This window comes from Anomaloglossus baeobatrachus, chromosome 7 (assembly GCF_048569485.1).
Source record: "Anomaloglossus baeobatrachus isolate aAnoBae1 chromosome 7, aAnoBae1.hap1, whole genome shotgun sequence".
Lineage (NCBI taxonomy): Eukaryota > Metazoa > Chordata > Amphibia > Anura > Aromobatidae > Anomaloglossus > Anomaloglossus baeobatrachus.
Genome location: NC_134359.1, coordinates 254,800,407 through 254,821,589, shown reverse-complemented (window position 1 = coordinate 254,821,589; position 21,183 = coordinate 254,800,407). Strand labels below are relative to the sequence as shown.

Below are 21,183 nucleotides of genomic sequence, written 5' to 3'. Positions count from 1 at the left end.
TTCTCTGCCCCTAATCTCCTTATTGCGGCATCTGTGCATTTAAACAATTAGGGTGGTGTCACACACAGCCACGACGACAACGACGTCGCTGCTACGTCACCATTTTCTGTGACGTTGCAGCGACGTCCCGTCGCTGTCGCTGTGTGTGACATCCAGCAACTACCTGGCTCCTGCTGTGAGGTCGCCGCTCGTTGCTGAATGTCCAGCTTCATTTTTTGGTCGTCGCTCTCCCGCTGTGACGCACACATCGCTGTGTGTGACAGCGAGAGAGCGACGAAATGAAGCGAGCAGGGAGCAGGATCCGGCATCTGGCAGCTGCGGTAAGCTGTAACCAGGGTAAACATCGGGTAACCAAGGGAAGACCTTTCCCTGGTTACCCGATATTTACCTTCGTTACCAGCGTCCTCCCTCGCTGCCAGTGCCGGCTCCCAGCACATGTAGCTGCAGTACACATCGGGTAATTAACCCGATGTGTACTGTAGCTAGGAGTGCAGGAAGCCAGCACTAAGCAGTGTGAGCGGCTCTCTGCAGATGTAGCTGCAGTACACATTGGGTAATTAACCCGATGTGTACTGTAGCTAGGAGTGCAGGAAGCCAGCACTAAGCAGTGTGAGCGGCTCTCTGCAGATGTAGCTGCAGTACACATTGGGTAATTAACCCGATGTGTACTGTAGCTAGGAGTGCAGGGAGCCAGCGCTAAGCAGTGTGAACGGCTCTCTGCAGATGTAGCTGCAGTACACATTGGGTAATTAACCCGATGTGTACTGTAGCTAGGAGTGCAGGGAGCCAGCGCTAAACAGTGTGCGCGGCTCCCTGCTCTGTGCACATGTAGCACAGCGACACGTGTCGTTATGATCGCTGCTGCATCTGCTGTGTTTGACAGCTAAGCAGCGATCATACCAGCGACTTACAAGGTCGCTGTTGCGTCACAGAAAATGGTGACGTAACAGCGACGTCGTTGTCGCTGTCGCTATGTGTGAACCCAGCTTTACTCTCAGGTGCCAGCTGTATAGCACAGCCACCATTTGAATTGTATGAAGCGAGCTGCTAAGCACACACCATACAGTAAGTGCACACAACAGCCGCACATGGATGCCACTAATGGGTTAATAGTACGCTCACACGAGCGTTTGACTCGGACGAGTGCAATGCGAGGAAACTCGGACCAATGTTCGTCAAATGAGGAAGAGCAGATGGTCAGCTTTTTTCTCTATTTTGGATGAGCGAAAAGTTGCAGTATGCTGTGATTGTCAGCGAGAGACGTGTCACTCGCACCCATACAAGTCTATGGGTGCGAGTGAAACATCGGATTGCACACGGATGACATCGGAGTGCAGTGCAATAATCGCATCAGCTAACAATGGAGGAGATGGGGAGATTAATCTCTCCCTCTCCTCCGCAGCTGTGATCAGATAGCAAGATCAGATCACAGTGGCATGACACTAGGCTCACGCTCACAGCACAGCGGGAGCCGAGGGTCAGTAGCATGCATCGGATGCCATACGGTCGTGTGAATCGAGTGAATCCAGCCTAAGACTTTACAATTCACACGGCCAAATTAGACATATAAAGATACCCAAAGGCTTCAGGCCCTGTGCGCACACTGCGTTTTTACCAGCGTTATTTTTGCGTTTTTGCTGCACAAATTTCTTGAGAAAATGGTTGTAACCTTTCTGCAGACATTCCCCAGCAAAACCTATGGGGGGGGGGAGCTGTGCGCACACTGCGTATTTTTCTCAAGAAAATTCTTTCTGCAAAAAATTTCTTGAGAAATTCTAGTGCGCACAGGGCCTAAAGTGGTTGTTCAATATTAGAAATACATGGCTTCTTTCTACCAAAAACAGCGCCACACCTGTACACAGGGTTTGTCTGGTATTGCAGCTGAACTCCATTAAAGTGAATACCACCAACAATCTTTGGACAGAGGTGGCGCTGTTTTGGGAAGAAAGCAGCCATGTTTTTCTTAAATGCATAACACCTTCAAGGGTTATTCCATCTCATTAGATGGGTATAGTCGGACAATTCTTGTAAAAACAAAGTCACTTTTTATTAAGCTTAGCCCCCATTCTGCCGAAATATTTTGTTTTTTTATTTTTCACAGCCTTTTGGCAAAGAGACCGGAGTTCAGGGAGTTATTTGTGAAGTAAATTATACCACCAATATACACGGCACAATCACCATTACATCTTATGACGACCTACAATTAACAACTGCGAGGTAGGCCTCGTACGCAAAGCAGTGCAGCAGCAGTTACCCATAGCAACCAATCAGGTCACAGCTTACATTTTCCAACCTGCTTAAAAAGAATAAGAGCTTGAATATGATTGGTTGCCATGGATTACACTGGCAGGTTTAGGCCTACACATGATTTTTGAACACCTGTGGGTTTCTATCAAACTGGTAAAAATGGCAAGTCAGTCAGAAGAGATGACCCCCATGTTTACCATGACAACAATAGAGAATATGAAGAATAGGACTGTGCTTTTAGAAACTAATCACCAGAAAAACACTTAAAGGGGTTGTTCAGTTAAGGCTGGGGCAATACAGCGACTCTGGTAGCAACACAGGTCCTTTGGCTGTAGATTGTGAGATATCGCTGCTACATTGCAGCACAAAAACGCAAGTACAACGCACGCAAAACGCACCAAATTTTGGTACCTTGCGTTTTTCATCCCCTCATTGATTTCCATGGGTGACAAAACCCGCAAAAAGAATGAACACGCTGCTTCTTTTTTTGTCAGACAGTTTTGACAAGTAAACTGCTGGGAAGTCAAAACTCAGAACTTGTTGACAACCAAACTGCACCAAAATACAGGGCAAAAAAAACAGCGTCCGCATGTAGCCTTTGGCTATGCGCGCACTGAGCGGGTTTTTTTTTTACGCTGCATTTTTGGCTGCAAAAAAAAAAAGAAGCACAAAGTCGCAAAAACGCACAGGAAAAAACCGCATGTGTTTTTACCGCATTTCGGTGCGTTTTGCTGCCTTTTTCCAATGCATTGCATTGGTGGAAAACGCAGAAAAGAATTGACATGATTTTTTTTTTCCAGCTCAAAAACGCAGCTAATGGGGAAGCAAAGTCATGCAAATTCGAGACCAAAAACGCATCACGTACCCAAAAAACTCGCAAAAACGCCGCAAAAAAACACACTGCGCACAGCCTTTTTGTGTTTCTGCTGCTTTTTGGTGAATTAAATTAATTTTATTTTAACATGTACTGTAGACAAATTACACAGCAAAAACACCACAAAAAATTAAAAAAAAAAAAAAACACCAATAACGCCCTGTGTGGACATAGCCTAGGCTACATGCGCACGCTGCTTTTTTTCCTGCTTTTTTGGCTGCAGTTTTGTTGTCAGAACTTTGACATTTGACTTCCCAGCAAAGTCTATGAGAAGTCAGATTTGTCATGCGCACGTTGCAGTTTATTTGTCAGCGTTTTATTTGTCAAAGGTTTGTGACAAATAAAATGCAGCATGTTCATTCTTCCTGCGTTTTTGTCAACATTTGTCACAAAAACGCAGCAAAAACGCAAGGTGTGAAAAACGCACCAAAAATTACATGCGTTTTTTGTGACATTTCCAGGCTCTCTCTGACAAGGTGCAGTTTTGGCTGCAGTTTGTGAACACAAAAAGATGCAGCGTGCGCATGTAGCCGTAGCCTACATGCGCATGCTGCATCTTTTTGTGTTCACAAACTGCAGCCAAAACTGCACCTTGTCAGACTACATGTGCACGCTGCATCTTTTTGTGTTCACAAACTGCAGCCAAAATGCAGCCAAAACTGCACCTTGTCAGAGAGCCTGGAAATGTCACAAAAAACGCATGGAATTTTAGGTGCGTTTTTGCTGCTTTTTCGGTGCGTTTTTCACACCCTGCGTTTTTGCTGCATTTTTGTGACAAATGTTGACAAAAACGCAGAAATAATGAACATGCTGCATTTTATTTGTCACAAACCTTTGACAAATAAAACGCTGACAAATAAACTGCAACGTGCGCATGACAAATCTGACTTCTAAGACTTTGCTGGGAAGTCAAATGTCAGAAAGTTCTGACAACAAAACTGCAGCCAAAAAAGCAGCAAAAAAGCAGGAAAAAAAGCACCGTGCGCATGTAGCCTTAGGCTATGTGCACACGCTGCGTTTTTTTGACGCTGCGTTTTTGGCCGCTAAAACCGCACAAAAACGCACCCGCGTCGAAAAACATGCGTTTTTACCGCGATTTGGTGCGTTTTTGGCTGCGTTTTGTTGCGTTTTGGATCTCTGCGTTTTGCTGCGTTTTTCCAATGCATTGCATAAGGGGAAAACGCAGAAAAACGCAGGAAAGAATTGACATGTCCATTTTTTTTTCAAGCTCAAAAACGCAGCTTAAAAAAAAAGTTGTGTGCGGACAGCAAAAATGAAAACTCAGACTTTGCTGGGGAAGCAAAGTCATGCAGTTTTGAGGCCAAAAACGCACCTGAAAAACTCGCAAAAACGCCGCGAAAAACGCACTGTGCGCACATAGCCTAAAATGTAGGATTTTTCTTTTTTTTTTTCTTTTTGCATATGAGAAAAATGGATGTCACACTCCAGATCTCTGTCTCTACGTTATCCTGCTCTCAGATGGGGGGGGGGGGAGCAAAAACTCAGTAACAGATTCCCTTTAAAGAGAATCTGTCACCCTCTGATGCTTTTAGGCTATGTGCCCACGCTGCGGAAAATGAGCGGATTTTGCTGCGGATTTCTTGTGGAAAAACTGCGGATTTCCCGAAAATCTGCAGCACAGCTACTCCCCAGCCATTTCTATGACATTTTGGAAATGCTGTGTCCACGCTGCGGATTTTTCCGCAGCGGAAATCGTGCAGATTTTCGTGCAGAAAAATCTGCAGCATGTCAATTATTGTTGCGGATTTTCATCCGGATTTTGCCTTTAAAATTGAAAAAAAAAAAAATAATTCGCAAAATCCGCATCAAAATCCGCGGCAAATCCGCACCTGCTGATTTTGCCGGAAAGCTGCGGATTTTGATGCAGAAAAATCCACAGCTACTTAGTCTCGTGGGCACATAGCCTTAACCCCTTCTCCGTTTTTTGGGGTTTTTTCGCCACCCTTCTTCCGAGAGCCGTAACTTTTTTTTTTTATTTTTCCGTCAATCTTGCCATATGAGGGCTTGTTTTTTGCGGCACAAGCTGTACTTTTATATGAAACCATGGGTTTTACCATATAGTGTACTGGAAACCAGCAAAAAAAAGTTCCAAATGTGGAAAATTTGCAAAAAAAAAAAGTGCAATTGCACGATTGTTTTGAAATATTTTATTCACCGTGTATATGGTAAAACTGATGTGTCGGTGCGAGTTCATAGACCCCAAACATGTATAGGTTTACTTTTATCTAAGGGGTTAAAAAAAAAAATCAGAAGTTTGTCCAAAAAGAAGTGGCGCACATTTTGCGCCATGTTCCATGACCCGTTGCGTTCTCATTTTTCGGGATCTATGGCTTAGTGACGGCTTATTTTTTGTGTCTCGAGCTGACATTTTTAATGGCACCAGTCTTGCGCAGATGCTACGTTTTGATTGCCTGTTATTGCATTTTCCGCAAAAATTGCGGTGACCAAATAGCGTAATTAAGGAGTTTTAATTTTTTTGCCGCTTCACCGTTTACCAATCAGATTGATTTTTTATTTTGATAGATCGGGTGTTTCTGAACACGGCGATACCAAATGTGTGTATATTTTTTCTTTTTTTAACCCTTTAATTTTCAATGGAGCGAAAGGGGGGTGATTTGAACTTTTACGTCTTTTTTTTTTACTTTACTAGTCCCTCTAGGGAACTATAAGGATCAGCAGTCTGATCGCTTATTCTTTTCTCTTGTATGGAGCACCACCGCTCAGATCGGGAGAAATGCTCATCTCTTCTGCATTTATCGGCTGCTGGTTACAGGACCTGAGTTATGTGAGCTACAGGAGTCTTCACATGACCCTGTGCTACCGTGACAACCATCGGTCATGTGACTTCCAGTGGAGGCCGGTGAGTAAACCTATACCGCGTCACGTTTTGACAGCGCCATTTAAGGGGTTAACAGGTACAGGTGGATAGTGATTCCACTCGTGCCTGCCGGGCACACATCAGCTGTACAAATCAGCCAGTGGGGATTAACACTGACCGCTAGGACGTAACTTTACTGCCCGCAGTCGTTAAGGGGTTAAGCTATTACTATGGGCATACAGGTAATAGGATGGTGAAAGTGTGTGCCTCATAAATGCCTAGTTCCACAAATATTACTTTAGATCGCTATATGCAAATTAGATGACTGGGCGTTGTGCTTCGGCTACTTGCCTCCCTGTAAGAAATCCCCGCCTCCATGCCGCATTATCCTTCCTGTCACCTCCTCTCAGCATCACAGCTGGCAAATCCCGCGCAGTAGTGTTATCAGCCTGCGTTCATTCACCCACTACTGAATCTACTGCGCATGCGCAGGGGAGTCAGTTCCACCTCTGTTATCGGTGCGATGTTCTAAGTTGTCCGCCCGACTTCCTGCCTGCAAAATCACGTGTGTGTGTGTGTGTGTGTGTGTGTGTGTGTGTGTGTGTGTGTGTGTGTGTGTGTGTGTGTGTGTGTGTGTGTGTGTGTGTGTGTGTGTGTGTGTGTGTGTGTGTCTACCTGCCTGCTCGCTCGCCTACAGACAGGAAGTCGGGAGGACAACGTAGAACATCGCACTGTTAATTGAAGTGGAGCTGACTCACCAGCGCATGAGCAGTACATTCAATGGGAGGTGAATGAATGCAGGCTGAACTAAAGAACACTCTACTGCGCATGCGCGGGATTTGACAGCTGTGATTGACACTGAGAGGAGGTGACAGGAAGGATAATGCAGAACAGAGACGGGAGTTTCTTACAGGGAAGCAACTGCCAAGTCGCCAACGCCCAGTCGCCACAGCGCCCAGTCGCCAAGGCACAGCGCCAAGTCGCCAAGGCACAGCGCCAAGTCGCCTGGTAGGCTAATTTGCATACAGTGATCCAAAGTAATATTTGTGGATCAAGGCATCTACTATGAGGCATACAGGTAAGACGACTTTCACCATCATATTACCTGTATGCCCATAGTAAGAGCTTAAAATGATCAAAGGGGGCGACAGATTCCCTTTAAGCATCACCCAGAGGGCAGTCAAATCAGTAAAAAGAAACAATGCAACTATTCAGGCAGCCAATAATTGACTTCTCGGATGTGTCTAGCTGTGAATTAAACCATGAAGCCCCTTTACACACACAATTATTGGTATTTCATGCATATCTCAGAGGGTCGCCCCCAACATGGCATCTGGAGGAGGTGCTGAGGACTTCACATCTGCACCAAGGTGCAAGAAAGCATGCACACAACAAATATCAGAATACAGAACCAGTCCAGAAGCGGAAGTGAGCGGTGATGGACAGCCCCTTTAACTGTCCATATATGGGCATGTACCTCGTGTTGGAAGATCTGTTGCAGAAATTTCTGGGACTGAAGAATCCATTCCATACAACTGAATGGGGTAATGGTGCATGGATTTACAAAGCCCCATTTTTTCTCCATATGGACCATGGACGGTTTGAAAAATCATTGGTACACACTGGTATATTGGTTATTATTGGATCCATGTGATGTCTGCCGAGGGCACAAACAGCATTCTGACCAAAAATACAGCTCAAATAGGTCTACTAAACCGATCTCAGATCACCAAAAAGGTCTATAATGACCCAAGTCCCAACCAGGAGAACCATAAGACATAAAACAAAAATCTGTATGACAGTCGTGTTACAGACAGGGGACTTTGTTAAACTCTTCAGGGTATAGTTATAGACAAAAAAAAAATTCCAAACACCAATTTTGCTGCAAAAGTACGCCAAATCTGCACCGAAATCAGCCTCAAAATCTACGCGATTTCAATTCAGATTTGCTGCAGTTTTCCCCCCTATACATTGCACAGAGTGAAATCAGAATTATAAAAGGTACACCGAGGATCGAAAAGAAGCTCCGTTCACGTTTTTCTATTTTATGGCACGCCGCTTAGAGGCAGATGTGATACGACAACTCCCAGCCACTGGCGGCCACTTGTTTAAAGGGGATCTGAAGAACTAGGCGCTCCGAAGTCAGATTGAGGCGATATTTATTAGCAATCCAGTACACATGTAAATTGTAAATACATCGTTTGGGTCAATAAATTTGATCTTCTTCAGATACATGGATTACGTTCAGAAAAGGAGCCTGAAGACAAGCCTCTCCTAAAAGGCAATTTGTGTACCTGAAGAAGGACCAAGTTATTGACCGAAACGTTGTACAGTATTTACAATTAATATGCGTATTGGATTGGTAATAAATATCACCTCAATCTTAGCACGGCGGGCCTTGTTCTTCAGATCTACTACTATAAGAGGTAGGGCTCTACTAGTGCACCACCTACTCGGAGCGCCATGTTTAAAGGGAACAAGTCATTCGATTCCTGCAGAATTGGGCTCTGGCTGCCCGGAGATTAACAGGTCACTCATGGGAGTATATAGGGAGAGATCTGTCAATCAACTGAAGTGGGGGCGGAGTCACACTGTTTTCTCTGAAAAGCAGCAGCATCTGAGAGTACTACAGACCTGACTGCAATCACCCAGCCAAGCTCTGATATAGGGCTCGCTCACACAAGTGCACACATCCTATGCTTTATCAGATATAGCATTGGATTGAGTGCTACTATGGGCCAGCGCCAGCCAGCCCAATTGGCAGCGTATTTTGGACGGCGTGCACCCATGAAAGTCTAAGGGTGACGGCAAACATCGGAACACACTCAGATGTCATCCCAGTACAGTCATATATAAGCAGAGACAATGGAGAATGGCAGCTCCCTGCCCTCTCTGCCCCTGTGCTCGGATTCTTATATGTGAGAAGATCCGGATCACAGTAAGCCAATACTCTGATCTGATCAGTGTCACTAGCATAATACATCCGATAAACAACGGAGAAGACCCTAGTGGACCTATCTAGGCTGAACAAGATCGCTCTTCCTACAGAGAGTGCGCCCATCAAGTCATCATGGCCATTAAATAATAGTCTCTCACATGAGCTGTCCAAGCCCAGCCTAGCGCTGCCCAGGAATCAGGCGGCATGGATGTTAGCATGGATGAGGCTAGTTTCACACTTGCGTTGAACGGCATCCGTTGTGCCATTATATGCAACGCATCCGTTGCATCCGTCACACAACGCAATGCAACAGATGCCGTTCAACGCAACGGATCGTGCAAAACAACGGAAAGCTTTTTTTTTTTTCTTCTTCTTTACAGTTTTACCGGCAGCAGACTATTGTGAACGATCAGCTGAGAGCTCTCACATGCCGGCGGCCGGGTGCTCAGCTGAGAGCTCTCACATGCCGGCGGCCGGGCGCTCAGCTGAGAGCTCTCACATGCCGGCGGCCGGGCGCTCAGCTGAGAGCTCTCACATGCCGGCGGCCGGGCGCTCAGCTGAGAGCTCTCACATGCCGGCGGCCGGGCGCTCAGTTGAGAGCTCTCACATGCCGGCGGCCGGGCGCTCAGCTGAGAGCTCTCACATGCCGGCGGCCGGGCGCTCAGCTGAGAGCTCTCACATGCCGGCGGCCGGGCGCTCAGCTGAGAGCTCTCACATGCCGGCGGCCGGGCGCTCAGCTGAGAGCTCTCACATGCCGGCGGCCGGGCGCTCAGCTGAGAGCTCTCACATGCCGGCGGCCGGGCGCTCAGTTGAGAGCTCTCACATGCCGGCGGCCGGGCGCTCAGCTGAGAGCTCTCACATGCCGGCGGCCGGGCGCTCAGCTGAGAGCTCTCACATGCCGGCGGCCGGGCGCTCAGCTGAGAGCTCTCACATGCCGGCGGCCGGGCGCTCAGCTGAGAGCTCTCACATGCCGGCGGCCGGGCGCTCAGTTGAGAGCTCTCACATGCCGGCGGCCGGGCGCTCAGCTGAGAGCTCTCACATGCCGGCGGCCGGGCGCTCAGCTGAGAGCTCTCACATGCCGGCGGCCGGGCGCTCAGCTGAGAGCTCTCACATGCCGGCGGCCGGGCGCTCAGTTGAGAGCTCTCACATGCCGGCGGCCGGGCGCTCAGCTGAGAGCTCTCACATGCCGGCGGCCGGGCGCTCAGCTGAGAGCTCTCACATGCCGGCGGCCGGGCGCTCAGCTGAGAGCTCTCACATGCCGGCGGCCGGGCGCTCAGCTGAGAGCTCTCACATGCCGGCGGCCGGGCGCTCAGCTGAGAGCTCTCACATGCCGGTGGCCGGTCGATCAGCTGATCGTTCGGCCGCCGAAAATGTGTGCGGGGGGCGGAGTGCGGAGTGGGTGGAGCCAAGCGGGCCATGGCGCTGAGGACAGGTGAGAGTGTGTGTACATACATGCGGAGTGGAGTGTGGGAGGGGGCGGAGCCAAGCGGGGAAGTGTCGGGCTCCCTGCACACATAGCGAGGGTAAATATCGGCAAAGCACTTTGCTTGGTTACCCGATATTTACCTTGGTTACATGTGCAGGGAGCCAGAGAGAGCATGCGCAGTGAAATCCTACGGATTGCGCTGCTCAAAAAAAGTTCCATGCTGCGTTCCTACCGCCCGGCGCAGCGTCAAAATAACAACGCTGCGTCGTCCAGCGGATGCAACGCTGACACTTGCGTTACAGTGCGTCGTCCATACAAGTCTATGTAGAATAGCGCAGTGCGTTAACGGACTGCGCTATTCTCCATAGTGACGGAATGCGCTGAACGCAAGTGTGAAAGTACCCTGAGGCAACAAGGGTCTTAGCGCCGCCCAGATTAGGCAGCAGGGATCTTAGCGCCAGCCCGCAAATAAGGCGGCAGGAGATCTTAGCGCCGCCAGCGAATCAGGCGGCAGGAGATCTTAGCGCCGCCAGCGAATCAGGCGGCAGGAGATCTTAGCGGCGGCAGGAGATCTTAGCGCCGCCAGTGAATCAGGCGGCAGGAGATCTTAGCGCCGGCAGGAGATCTTAGCGCCGCCAGTGAATCAGGCGGAAGGAGATCTTAGCGCCGCCAGCGAATCAGGCGGAAGGAGATCTTAGCGCCGCCAGCGAATCAGGCGGCAGGAGATCTTAGCGCCGCCAGCGAATCAGGCGGCAGGAATCATAATGTAGCCTGCAGATCAGGCACCATGGATTGTAATGCTGCCCGCAGATGAAACGGCAGGAATCTTAGCAATGCCCACAGATCAGGCGGCATAGATCTAATGACAGGCTCCCTATAAGCAATTCCCCGCCCATCATCTGGAGAACACTGCACAGTGTCGCGGTATACGGGGCAAATAATGGACTATGACAAATGTAACACTCGTCTATTTCCGCCATACACAATACAAACAGATGAGGCCACATGCTGATCTCTAATCATTAGCATTCTGCTTAGATGACGCTTATTACGAGCAGCATGTTCTCTCTTCTTGTGGGACAGACTCACTATGCTCATTACATGCGGCATTCCAGTCCAAACCAAGTGTGAACAGCACTGAACTGTGAGATCCAGCCATAGCGCGCAGTGCACTGCAGCCAGCACCAGCCGCTGCACTCACACACTGCACCTCCCCAGTGCGTCCTCCCTGGCCGGGCAGGATCAGCACTGTGCCGGCACAGGAGCACCTCAGGCCTCCGCCCGATCACCATTATCATATAATGCTGACAACCATAAACCACCGGCCCAGATAATTCCAGCCACAGCTCTTACCGTGGTGATCACCTCGTAGCTACCGGCCCGGCATTCCACCCCAGCACCAGCCACGGACAGAGGAACCTTCCGCCGTCTCCCGCTCAGCACACCTCGAGCATCCCGTCCCAGCAGCCTTTGCGCGAGTGATGATCTCTTCTCTACAAACAAAACCTTCCACTCTAACCCTCTATAATGCAATAATAACTCCGATCCCTGATGAAAATCATCGCCATCTCCGATATTACCACAAGGAACTGTTAAAAATAAAGCAATTTGTATTGAGAGGGACTATATTGTGAGACGGAGGGATACCTATTACAAGACCTTAACTTTTGATGGTCTTGTGATGTCATCATTCTGAGACTGAAGCGTGAGTTATACGTCCTGCAATCCGATTCGCTCTCACGGAGTATCGTTTAGGTAGCGCTAATAAAGCTTGGTTGTAGAGTGATGCAATGCTATATAGAGTTTCTGGTAATCTGTGATAGGCAGTAATGGAAAATAATTAACCAGTTCATGACCAGACACGTTTTTAGGGTTTTTCTTTTACATGTATTTTTCCAGAGCTCTAAAGTATTTTTTCATCCAATGCCCAAATCATTTTTGCCTCTTGTTCTCTGATATGAAAATTTTTATAATATATATATATATATATATATATATATATATATATATATATATATATATATATATACACACACACACACACACACACACACACACACACACACACACACACACACACACACACATCTGTTATATTTTATTATTTATTCATTTTATTTATTTTTTTCTGATATATATATTTATTTTTTATTTTGATTTTTAGGTTTTTAAAAAGATTTTTTTTGCTACCAAAAGTTATCAGTAAAATACATTCTAAATTGGAGTCACCATTATGTAACAATTATCTTCATGTAGTGGACATTTGGATTTCTTTTTCAATGGGGTTAGTGTTTTGGATGGACAGTTTTTCTTTCTTTTTTTATTTTGTATTTTTTCCCCATATTTTCTTTTTTTTTTTTTTCATTTATTTCACATATTGTACCCACTATGACATTTGGGAGGCAATTCATTATTTAAATAAGTTAAATATAATTGACGATTTCCTCTGAAACTGAGCTTGGCATATTAGGGTAAGTTACAGGGGAAATCCAGCCTCCTGCCTGCACCATAGAGGTAATCTAGGTCTGATAAGACGGCATAGATCCTGCTCCCTCAAATAATCCTTGGGGTACAGATGATGAAGCGCCATTTATGTTTTCTCCTGTTTAGCTAAATAAAATAAATCTTTATTTTTATATAGCGCTAACGTATTCCGCAGGGCTGTACATACATCAGGAATACTGTCCCCATTGGGGCTCACAATCTAGAGTCCCTATCTGTATGTCTTTGGAGTGTGGGAGGAAACCAGAGAACCCGGAGGAAGCCCACGCAAACACGGGGAGAACATACAAACTCCTTGCAGATGGTGTCCCTGGTGGGATTCGAACCCAGGATCCCAGCGCTGAAAGACTGCAGTGCTAACCACTGAGCCACCGTGCCACCCTGTTAGCTCTCTGTATATAGGAAGGCAGTGATGGTAATGAATCACTTCTGTCTTTTGTATTGGGAGTCTGGCCGTTTCTGGCAGGAGATTCCCATAGTCACACAATTTCCCTGCAGCTTCTAACTCTAAAAAGATGGGTGATTTGGAAGTGCTTCAAATAATACTTAGTGTCTATTTTTTTTTCCGAGATTTGCAAGTGCTTCAAATAATACTTAGTGTCTATTTTTTTCCGATAGGTTTAGTTTATACATGCTTTACCATACCTTTTTTTTTTGGGTGGGGGGAGTTGGATAAATCCTCTGTCTTGTAAAGTGTCATTGGCAACTTTCCCAGGAAATGCACAAAAAAGGAGAGACCTGTCCAACATTTCTGAATGGTTTTTTTTTGTGTGTTGTGACGACATGGACACCCATTGCCTAGCATGGATTAAAGTTTCTTAAAATTCAGCCAGACGTATTATTCTTCTGTGTGTATAGATGGGGGATAAGCCCTCATTGTTTCTACAAGACTCTTGGGAGTTTAGTATTGAAGTTTTTGTTAACTCATGTTTGCTAAACCATTGTGTCTGCCAGGCCCCTCTGAGCATTCATTGTAATGTAGTTGTGTATTGCTAATCTAATGTAAATTACCTTAGTAGCCATTATCTAGTCTGTGACTTCCAGACTACATGTATACCCTCAGTCTTTCTGTAGACATCATTTGGATGAACATTGTCCATGCAGCTTGAGATTCATCCAATGAGAGAGGCGATCTTGTCCAACCAATCGATGAGGACGCAGTGTATACAAGTGGAAGGCTGTGGCTATAAAATGGATTTCTTTAAGTCACCAGGTTATTGTTGATGGATGCTGATGGATCCAGTCTAAGCTCTTTGGAGCTGACTAGAGGATCAGGATATCTTATGGCTTCAATCTAGGGACTCCGGTTCCGGTTGGAGACCATATCCACAGCCTAGGGATTTCGACTCCAGCTTCCAGGATTGTAACATCATACCAGGACTACCTAAGGAGGACACTCAGGTTGGGACAGTTCAGTCACCTGTTACAGACCTCACACAGCTTCCTGAATCTGGCATTATTCCTTTCTCGGTGGGTGCCCGCCAAAAGCGGGGTGCTGCTGGATTGGAGTAAATAGCCCTGGAACCTCTAAGGCATGGACATTCTAAATCCCTGGTGAGCCAGCGGAAGGGTGAGACTCTGTTGCCTGTTACATTTGTGGTTTTGCTGGTTATGTGTTATGTGCCGTTAATTGTTTGGGGATCCAATAAAGTCTAATTATTGTGGTTCCCTCACCCTGTGTTGTCTGAGTAGTGTTACGCCCACGGTTAAGGAGGCCGGCGTTCAGTTGGGATGAGCCCTAAGCCACGCTGTCTTTCTAAAGGCGGCGGGTTTAAGTAGACGAGAGCACCCACTGAGCCCCGTGTCTCCACATGTGTGATGTCAGATTCCTCCATCAATAAATGAAAGGAGACCTGGAATCTACAAACATTTATGGTGTGTGGATGGGGCATAAACTGAAAATGAGGTGCGGCTGTGGGGAATACAGATTGGTAATCACTAAAAGTAGGTTGTACTCCTATGAGTTGATTGGCACATACATTGGGAAAATATATACCAAACATAAAAACAATATGTGGACATGTGCTCTGATTTCAGCAGATTAGTATCTTGGAGGATACTTTGAGGACATGTGACACTTTTTTAGATGGAAATTTCCCAAAAGTGCTGGGTTTCATCTGCCCATAAGGGAGGTTATCTAATATATAAAGCTCAGTGTATGTATGTATGTGTGTATGTCCGCTAAAGGAATTTGCACCGTCGCATTTACAATCACAAAATTTTACACAGACGCCCCATGTGACTGAGGGAACGTCATAGACTATGTTTTGATGGGAAACTGTAACCCCTTGCTTTACAATTACTCTCCAAAATCCTGCTTCCATTAAACTGAATGGAGATAGGAGGTATAGGCTATTAATAGCAACTGTCAGTGGTTGCTATAGGAATAAAATAAACTGTTAGTATAAGAAACTTATGTGTGAGGTAATATGTTAGTGGGGAGACGGATAGAGAGAGACAGAAAGAGACAGACAGACAGAGACAGACGTGGAAAGAGACAGACAGAGACAGCCCGGGCAAAGAGACAGACGGGAAAAAAGACAGCCCTGGAAAGAGACAGCCGGTCAAAGAGACAGCCGGTCAAAGAGACAGACTGGGAAAGAGACAGACAAAGACAAATGGGGAAAGAGACCGACGGGGAAAGAGAGAGACAGACAGACACACATATAGAGACAGACACAGAGATGGAGACAGACTGATACAAATACAGACAGAGAGATAGAAACAGACAGACAGAGACACAGACAGACAAAGAAAGACACAAACAGAGACTGACAGACAGAGAGTGGGAGAGAGGCAGAGAGACAGTTACTATCCCGGGCAATGCCCAGGTACTACAGCTAGTAAGTGTATAAAGTTTATGACTGTGACTCATTACAAATATTACTATATCCATTGTCTTAGTGGCGGACACAGACAGAAGAGGGCCTCTGTGGAAGAACAATATATGGGCCCTTTGCAGCAAAATAGATCCTCATAATGGACAATTCCACCTGCTTTTTAGGTAGAAGTTAGCCCACTCACCTCCTGGGACTCTGAGGGGCTGCACGGTTGCACCAATGATATGTCTGCCCCTGCATTACCAGCTATCAAATCCATCATCCACTCATGAATGACATTGTGTCATGCCTTTCAATTTGATCCGGCGGCCTCCTGTGCTGTGATCCGTTTCACTCTCCACTGAGCCACAGTCAGATGCCACAGACATGAATTAGCCAATGAATGATGACTTCAGTTTTAAAAAGCCACATGGTAGGCCCAGTTCCTTTGTCACAATTGTGAAGCTAAACGAGCTGTGTGAGAACATAAAAACTGCTATTATTAGGAAACACAAGGCTTCCAAAGGGTATAAGACCATCTCCAAAGACCTTGGTATCCCAGTTTCAATAGTGTGCAATGTTAAGAGGTTTGCCAAGTATGGAACCATCAAGAACCTCCCTGGACGTGGAGGAATGAGGAAAATTGACAAGAGAAGTCTTCGAAGGTTGGTGCGAATGGTGTAAAAAAAACACCACGTCAAACATCCAAAGACTTGTAGGCCAACCTGGAACAGTCTGAGGTCATGTTTTCAGCAAAGGCCAAAGAAGATAAAAAAAGACATAAAAAGGAGCAACTGATCTTTGCCGAAGAGTACCTTGACAAACCACAAGCCTTGTGAGAAAATGTTCTGTGGACAGATGAAACCAAACTAGACCTTTTTGGTAATGCAAAGCAACAGTTTGTTTACAGACAGCGCAATGAAGCTTATAAGGAAAAAAAACACCCTACCAACAGTTAAGCATGGTGGAGGATGCATATTGCTGTGTGGTTGTTTTGCTGCGTTTGGTACTGGAGTACTTGCCTGTATTACAGTAATCATGAAATCAGAAGATTATCAAGAGATTTTAGAGTGAAATGCACTACCCAGTTTAAGAACACCCTGCTTGAATCAAAAATCATGGGTCTTGAAGCAATGACCCCCCCCCCCCCCCAAAGATGTCGGATGTTGTATTGTGAAAGTGTATTTTATCTGTTGATTGGCTTTTATGTATTTTAGTGCATTATATGTTAGGCTACATGCGCACTCTGCAGTCTTTGTCGCGTTGTTGTCACGTTTTGTTGTCAGAACTTTCTGACTTTTGACTTCCCAGCAAAGTCTTTAAGAAGTCAAATTTGCTATGCGCACAGTGCAGTTTATTTGTCTGATTTTTTTTTTTTACAAAATTTTGTGACAAAAAAGAGGCAGCATGTTCATTCTTTCTTGCGTTTTTGTCAACTTTTGTCAGCCATTGAAATCAATAAGGGGTGGGTTGAAAAATCGGATGGCAAAATACATGCCTACAAATTGTTTGCATTTTGCATATGTTTTACCAACGGTTTTGTCAACAAAAACGCAGATCATCAACTTAGTTCCAGAATGACAAAATCAATGATGGAGTGATTTTGGGGTGTCGGTGTCTCTCTGTTTCTCTCTCTCGCTCCAAGCGCTACATACTCACCGATCACTAGCGTGCCTATCACACTGCTTCCGAGGCAGTTCTTTGTTCTTTCCGAGCTGGCCGCTCATTAGGCTCATACATATTCACTGCTTCCCCCCACTCACCAGCGTCTGTGATTGGTTGCAGTCAGACGCGCTCCCACGCTGAGTGACAGCGTGTCTGACTGCAACCAATTATAGCCGCCGGTGAGCAGGTCTATATCGTACAGTAAAATAAATAAATAATATAAAAAAAATGGCGTGCGGTCCCCCCAATTTTGATACCAGCCAAGATAAAGCTGGGGACTGGTATTCTCAGACTTGGGAGGCCTATGGTTATTAGGCTCTCCGCAGCCTAAAAATAGCCAGCAGCTGCCTGGAATTGCCGCATCCAATAGATGCAACAGTCCTGGAACTTTACCCAGCTCTTCCCGATTGCCCTGGTGCGGTGGCAATCGGGGTAATGAGGGAGTTAATGGCAGCCCACAGCAGCCACTAAGTCCTAGATTAGTAATTTCATGCATCTACGAGACACCCCCTCATCACTGATCTCTAAGTGTGGATTACGTCGGACCTAGAAAAGTGTTTGGGGGGTGAAAGAGGGGGCTTTTTTGTCTTTTATTTCAAATAAAGGATTTTTTGGGTGTTTGTGTTTATTTACTTTCACTTCAACCGCTCGCATCGGCCATCACTTGGACCAACCCTACAAGGTAGCACCAGGCTGCACTATGGGGAGCAGCACTGGCTGACACAGTGAGCAACAACATACATGTACAATTATGATGAGGAACTTGAAGTGGAAAAGGGTCCCCTCACCTCTTCGACCCTTGCACAGGCTGCAATGATGATATATCTGTGGCGCCCCTGAGGCTTCCGTCGCCACAGAGATATTGCACCTCAGCCAGAGGTGTGGTATCCCTTCACGGGTAAGAATGGGGTCAACTACCGGTTCACAGATAAAACCTGCACACAACAATTGGTAGGCATACACTGGGTCAGGGATACAAACAAATTTACTTTGTCCAGCTCACCTGCTTTCTGCCGGAGACCGCTTATCCAGGACCGTGCACGGAAAGGAAGGTAGCAGAACTCATTTCATATAACAAGAAAAAATTCCAGCAACAAGTCCATGGAAAAATCTTCATTAAAAATTCATCTTTTATTTGTCAAACTTGTAAAAACAGTCCATGTTAATAACTGCCCCAACAGAGGACGCGTTTCGAACGACCAAGTTCTTAATCCGTCTCTAATTCTTCTGAGAAAAAAATGGACTCATTAAAAAGGGCTGAAACCCTAACATGGACCTCATTAACCAGTAAAAAAGGTTTGGAAGGAGCAGCAAAGAAATTCTCCTATTAACCCTTCCTATTCAAAGTCCCAAAGAAGACTAAACACAGTCTCCTATAGCACTAGTTCCAATATGTCCAAATTCTAGTTTGTTTTTAATTATTCTTATTTCCATCTAAATTTTTATTCTTATCTTCTTTTATCTTAGTGCTATCACTGTATTTCTCTGTCACTATTTCCCAATCGTAAACAGATTCAAGGGAAAGAGAAAAAAGAAAGAAAAAAACCCCATCTAATAGAATTTATTTCACTAGGGATTTTTGTATTTTTTTGTAAATTTTTATAATTCTGTTTTCATATCATTGTGGATATAAGACCGAACAGGAATGTGATGGTTAGTATTGTCCTTTGTCCTTTTTCTGATTGAGAAAAAAGTGGGCTTTATTGAAAGTTTGTTAAAAAATTCATGAAAAACACTACAGAAAAAATTCCTAGTAAAATAAATTCTATTAGATGGGGTTTTTTGCTCTCTTTTTTTCTCTTTCCCTTGAATTTGTTTACGATTGGGAAATAGTGACAGAGAGATACAGTGATAGCACTAAGATAAAAGAAAATAAGAATAAAAATTTAGATGGAAATAAGAATGATTAAAAACAAACCAGAATTTGGACATATGGGAACGAGTGCTACAGGAGACTGTGGTTAGTCTTCTTTGGGACTTTGAATATGGGTTTGAATAGGAGGAATGATGTGTTACATGCATATTAGGGAAGGATAACATGTGAAATGTAAAATCTTGATTTTTTTGTTTTTTTGTATTTTTTTGTAAATTTTTATCATTTTGTTTTCATATCATTGTGAATATAAGACCGGACAGGAATGTTATGTTTAGTATTGTCCATTGTCCTTTTTCTGATTGAGAAAAAAGTGGGCTCTATTGAAAGTTTGTTAAAAAATTCGTTGAAAAAATTCATGAAAAACATTACAGAAAAAAATCCCTAGTGAAATAAATTCTATTAGATGGGGTTTTTTTCTTTCTTTTTTCTCTTTCCCTTGAATCTGTTTACGATTGGGAAATAGTGACAGAGAAATACAGTGATAGCACTAAGATAAAAGAAGATAAGAATAAAAATTTAGATGGAAATAAGAATAATTAAAAACAAACTAGAATTTGGACATATTGGAACTAGTGCTATAGGAGACTGTGTTTAGTCTTCTTTGGGACTTTGAATAGGAAGGGTCAATAGGAGAATTTCTTTGCTGCTCCTTCCAAACCTTTTTTACTGGTTAATGAGGTCCATGTTAGGGTTTCAGCCCTTTTTAATGAGTCCATTTTTTTCTCAGAAGAATTAGAGACGGATTAAGAACTTGGTCGTTCGAAACGCGTCCTCTGTTGGGGCAGTTATTAACATGGACTGTTTTTACAAGTTTGACAAATAAAAGATGAATTTTTAATGAAGATTTTTCCATGGACTTGTTGCTGGAATTTTTTCTTGTTATACCGGGTCAGGGATAGTGGCAGTAACCCCCATAGACAGTCAGGTCATGGGGCCGTAAGTCCCATTCATTGGTCCCAATGGTGTGGGTGGGGCCTAGCCAGGGTGTGTGTGGGAGGAGTCAGAAAGAGTGAGCAGAGGAACGAGGAGTGAGTTCCAGAAGAGAAGGAGTGAAGGAGGTTCCTGGTGGAGATCCTGGGGTCTTGCTAGGCCCAGGTGACACCGAACGAAGGGATTCCAGGGTCATGGAAGGGCAATTGTCCCGTGACCTGTTCCACTAGAAAGATCGGGTGGAGGGATCAGGCTGCAAAATCAGGGATGGTCCCTAGACTGAGGGAAGAAAGACATTTCCTTAAAGTAAAACCGAAGGCCTGGGAGATCGTTGCAGGCGCCCAGGGCCACAACCCGCCACAGATCACCGGTGAAGGTGAGCAAGATACCACTGAGGTCAGCCACCTTTGTACAGGCCCTGTGGTGGAGGCGCAAGACAATCCAAAAACAGTTGAGCGCTGGAAGACAGCCAGAGAAAGGACACATAGAGAGGTGAACCGGGACTGACCCTTGACCTATTCGGGATCGGCGGAGGTCCCTGACAGTGGATCCCGGCATTCCGTGGGTAACCGGTCAACTGCAGCACTGACACTGAACAGGTAGTAAACATCTTAACTGCAAGCCCTGTGTCGTCTGGTTTATCCTGCATCTCGTTAACAAACACCATAGACTTTACCAAGCACCAAAGGTTGCCCCGGGGTACCTGCTCTACCTGTGGAGAGCAAGAAACACCTCAGCTGCCATAACATCAGCCCCGAAAGTCCCTTCCAGCAGCTGCGGCGCCATAGCCACAAATTACCACAGGTGGCGTCACGAATCTTATATAAACTTTATTATCATCTACCCCCATACCGCCACATTTTAATTGACTCCACCTGGCTCACGGCCCCGCCACCGCTGACTACCCCGGACTAGTCCGGCCCGACACCAAGTCACCCAAGGCCCTGGGGCGGGCGAGTCATCTTCGCCCCTGGGGAGGAGGCCATGAGATGCTCTGGGCGATGTTCTGCTAGGAAACCTTGGGACCTGATAGTCAAGTGGATGTGACATATATCACCTACCTAATA

The 21,183-nt window shown here is 45.6% G+C and overlaps 1 protein-coding gene across 1 annotated transcript in view; it reads right to left on the bottom strand.

The window, feature by feature from the left end:
• Positions 1-11,744, bottom strand: part of TRRAP (transformation/transcription domain associated protein) — a 467,034-nt gene extending 455,290 nt beyond the window's left edge. The window contains exon 1 of the mRNA XM_075319755.1: positions 11,678-11,744. The gene's annotated coding sequence lies outside the window, so the exon portion shown is untranslated. The remainder of the gene's footprint in view (positions 1-11,677) is intronic.
• Positions 11,745-21,183: the final 9,439 nt, after the last annotated feature.